Source organism: Chiloscyllium plagiosum, chromosome 8 (genome assembly GCF_004010195.1).
Source record: "Chiloscyllium plagiosum isolate BGI_BamShark_2017 chromosome 8, ASM401019v2, whole genome shotgun sequence".
In the NCBI taxonomy this organism is placed as follows: domain Eukaryota; kingdom Metazoa; phylum Chordata; class Chondrichthyes; order Orectolobiformes; family Hemiscylliidae; genus Chiloscyllium; species Chiloscyllium plagiosum.
The window spans coordinates 45,175,280-45,180,126 of NC_057717.1; positions in this window are offsets into that span (position 1 = coordinate 45,175,280).

Sequence of the window (4,847 nt, forward strand, 5' to 3'; positions counted from 1 at the left end):
ACCTGAGGTACGGGCGATTCGAGTTGAAAGGGTTGAGGTTAATAAGGAGGAGGTGTTATAATTTATAGATGGTGTGAAAGTAGATATGTCCCATGGGCCGGATGGAACTTTTCGGAGAATTCCATGGGATACAAGGAAGGGGTTGGCCAAGACTTAGGCCTTGATCTTTGAGTTGTCATTTTCTACAGATTTAGTACTTGAGGACTGGAGGATTGAAAATGCTGTGCTCTTCTTCAAGAAGGGTAGTAGAGATAACCCAGGTAATTATAGACCAGTGAGCCTCATGTCTGTTGCAGGAAAAGATGTGAAATGGATTATAAATGATAGGATTTAAAATAATCGAGCAAGCAACAATTTCATTGGAAATAGTAAACATGGATACGTCAAGAGCAAGTCGTATTTCAGAAACCTCATTGAGTTTTTTGAGAAGGTGACTGAGCATGTGGACGAGGGTCGGGCAGGTGACGTACTGTACGTGGACGCCACCAAAACTTTTGAAAATGTTTCATATTGTCCGCCATTACTGAAAATGCAAAGGCATGGGATTGAATATGATTTAGTAGTTTGGATTAGAAACTGGAATTCTGTAAAAAGGAAAGTGGTGTTAGTTCAGGGAAAGTGTTCAGCCTGAAATCCAGTTCCGAATGCTGTGCAACAAAGATCTGATTTGGGACCATTGCTGTTTGTCATTCTTTATCAACGACTTAGACACAGGCATTAGTGTTTTGGTTAGCAAGTTTGCAAATGATACTAAAGTCGGTGGAGTGACGGACTGTGGAGGAATGTTGCAGGTTGCAGGGGTCTTGGAGAAACTGCAGAACTGAGCTTAAAAGTGGCAAATGGAGATCAATGCAGACACACGTAAGATGATTTACTTTGGGAAGAATGACAGGGAAGCAGAATACTGGGTCAATGCTTGTGCAATGTGATTTGGCGTCCATGTACATGATCACTAAAAGTTGCCACCAATGTTGACAGTGCTCTTAAGGAAGCACACGGTGTGTTATTTTTACTGCTGGAGGGATTGCATTCCGGAGTCATGATGTGCTGTTCCAACTGTACAAACTCCTATGACGGCCTCACTTGGAGTATTGCGTGCATTTGTGGTCGCTCCATTGGAGGAACAATGTAGTAGCATTGGAAAAGGTTCAGAGAAGTTGTGCCAGGTTTCTGCATAGTCTGAAGTGGAGGTCTTATGAGGAAAGGTTGAGGGGCATAGGTCTTTTCTCCTTGGAGAGAAGAAGGTTAATGGGCAATTCAATAGATGCGTACACGATATTTAGAGAATTAGATAAGATGGACAATGAGAGTCTTTTTCATCGGATAATGTCATCTGCCATTACGAGGGGTCACAGCTGCAAATTGACGGGTGTTAGGTTTCACACAGATGCGTGCGGCAGTTTCTTCACTCACAGAGGGGTAAGGGCGTGGAATGCCCTGCCTGCCAGGGTAGTTAACTCAACCAAATTAGGGGCTGTTAAATTGCTGTTGGATAATCACATGGGTGATGATGGGACAGTGTAGTGTGATGGGCTTGTATTAGTTCACAGGTCAGCACAACATCTAGGCTGAATGCCCTTTTCCTCATTGTATAGTACTATGTTCTATAAATCCTGTCAAACAGTATATAACTTAACGTTTCCCACGCTAATATAAACAACCCAAAGGACTAGACACACTACCATACATCAAGAGCATTTCCGAACTGACAGCCAGACTACTCAAACCACTAGGACTCATAACAGCAGACAAACCAACAGCCACTCTCAGACAACAACTCACCAGAACGAAGGACCCGATACCCAGCATGAGCAAAACCAATGTAGTGTACAATTTCCCATGCAAGGACTGCACAAAACACTACATAGGACAAACAGGAAGACAGCTGATGATCCGCATCCATGAACACCAACTAGCCACGAAATGACACGACCAGCTATCCTTAGTAGCCACACACGCAGATGACAAGCAACATGAGTTCGACTGTGCCAACACCACTATTATAGGGCAAGCCAAACAGAGAACGGCCAGGTAATTCCTAGAGGCATGGAACTCATCCACAGGGTCAATCAATAAGCACATCGACCTGGACCCAATATACCGACCACTGCAACGGACAGCTGGAACTGACAACCGGAAGCAGCAGATTCAAACCACGATAAATGCCGGAGGAAAGATCACAGAAGCGTTTCGCAGGAGGATCCCAAACTCTGAGGATATCACCCAGACAGGGGACGAAACGTCTGCAATACAAATTCCCAGCTCGGCAAACAGAACCACAACAACGAGCACCCGAGCTACAAATCTTCTTACAAACTTTATCAGAAGTTTATCAAGCTCCAGCTACAGTTCCTTCACGTGTTTTTCGAAGAGCAGGAGGTAGGCGCAATTCCCAAAGAAGCAGTCAGCAGGGACACTCCTGCTGATCCTTACCTCATACATTCTGCAATAAGATCATTCAACTGCCCCAACTGCAATTCCCACGATTCTAAACCCCCAAAGAGACTACTGAAAAATGACGTATAAACTTGTTACCTTACCAATCCGGAGCACAGGTTTTTCTTACGTTAAAGAGGCGGATGTGTGGAAAACACCACCTTAGTAGAGATTCATGTAAAGCAACCACCAAAACATATTGCTTCACTGACCCAACAGCCCTCTAGTCCTCTGTCCCACTGTACAAATAGAAGGGCCAGAAGCTCAAGGTAAGTTTTCCAATCAGCGATTCCCATCAACCCTGGGTCGACTCTCCCGCTCTTTCTGCTACTGAAAGAAAAATGGGAGGAGCATGAGAGTTGAACAAGCTAATTGATTCATATGGAGGTCGTGTGAAAAGTGTTGATAAACATCCAACAAAATAAAGTTTAATAATAATTCATATGCATTGTAACTTGAACTCTGTTTCTCGTCGCAGGTTGTGCCAGGCTGCTTAATTTCTCCTTAAATTTCATTTTATTTTTCATTTGTATTTGAAAATTATTCGCAGCTTCGTTTGCTGCAGTCAGCAACAAAACATCATCATGTGTCCGGATACAAAGTCCTGCATCTATCCCTGTTAAATGATTTAATGTGCAGATTTGGCTTCCTGTTTAGTGGTTGCACGTGGTTATGTTGCTTGGAAATGTGGCTCAGCTCAGCTGAACCACTGAATGAGTGGGATGAACTCCATGACTCTGATCGCAGGCCATCGTGCGGAGTAGACATCCAATTGCAACATACCAGAATTTCATACAGGTGGTGAAAGGAAAAAAACAACGTCAAACAATTACCCTCCAAGTGCGAACCTAACACTGAGCAAATTCCCGCACCACATCCGCTTAGTGGTGGAGTTGAGCCCACAACCGCTCCATTAGCAACATCAAACGCGTACTATCTGAGCTAATCGACTCGACTCAATGCCGTGGCTTTCAATAAGCCAATGACTTTACTCTCGTGTTCACAGCCACGGCAGCAAGTAATTTTCTTCTTCATCATTGATCACGCGATAGTCAGAAGTGAGTCCTTTCGTTGCAACCTTTTTTCTTCCAAAAGAACATTTTTTACTTTTAAAATTGCCCGAACTCGATTTAACCAATTGATCTGTAATCCAAATTCTGAACAATGTCTGGAAGTATGCAATTTCAAAATCAATTCCAGAGTCTCAGCTAAAGTCTGTCATGTTGAACAGCACCCTCTGAAGCAGCGTAGCTTCAAGGTTAAAAAAAAGAAAAATCACCCATGATTGAACGGCAGAGCAGAATGCATGAGCTGAATGGCCTAAATACTGCTTGTATGTCTCATGGTCCGATAATGTGTATTAATTCTTGCTATCATACGTTTTTGAAAGTTTCCCGCTTACCAGACTGTGAACAGTCTACATCAAACAACTTTTGAAAGTTTTTGTTTTGCATCATTAAAACTTGCCTTGCAAAAAATAAAAAAAAAAACGAACTTTCAACGAAGGTTTATCCTTTTCCATATGTTTTTTTAAAAGGATAGAATCATTATCAGTGGACTCAAGGTGTTCCCTTGCTATCACTTCTGTTACTTCTCCTGCCTTATCACGCAAGCGAAGATCAATGTTTGCTCTCTCTCTCGTATAACATTTACTTATTGATGAAGAATTTTTCTTAAATATATTTAGCAAAGTCTTCTCTGTCCAAACCTTTAACATGATGGTAGTCACATTATTCTTACACATATCTGAGAACGCTCCACATATTTGTTCCTCAGTTTCCTTCTGTCTATTGGGAGGCCTATAGCACAATCCCGCCAAGGCGATCATTCTGTTCATATATAAACCCATATATTTTCGCTGGATGACATTTAGGAAATGTTTACTGCAGTCTGAGCAGTAATGTGTTCCTTTAGCAAAGCCACCACTTCTCCTTCTCTTTCGCTCACTTTCCATCTTTCCTACATTATCTCATTCTTCTACAATCCATGGAATACAGACTCAGAGTCCTCACCGCTGATTCTATGAAAAGCACTTCATCCTGGGCTCATTCCTGTAAACCTACTCTGGTCTACCTCCAACGCCAACAAATTCTTCCTAACATACAGGGCCCAAACTTCTGTTCACAACATTCGAAATGTAGTCTGAGTAGAGCTGATACAGCTCTTGTATTATCACTCTCTTGAAATAAACGTTGAATTGACATTTGCTTTGTGCATTTGTGTTTTCCTTAAGAGAATTCCTAGATTAGGACAACCAAAGTTTCCTTACTCTTCAGATGTCTGAAGCATGACCCATATAGGAAATAATCTCTGCTGTTATGACTTCAAACAAAGTGCCTAATTTAGCACATTTTATTCAATTGGCCACTTCATTGACCACTTTACGAGACTTTCCAAGACCTTCTACACCT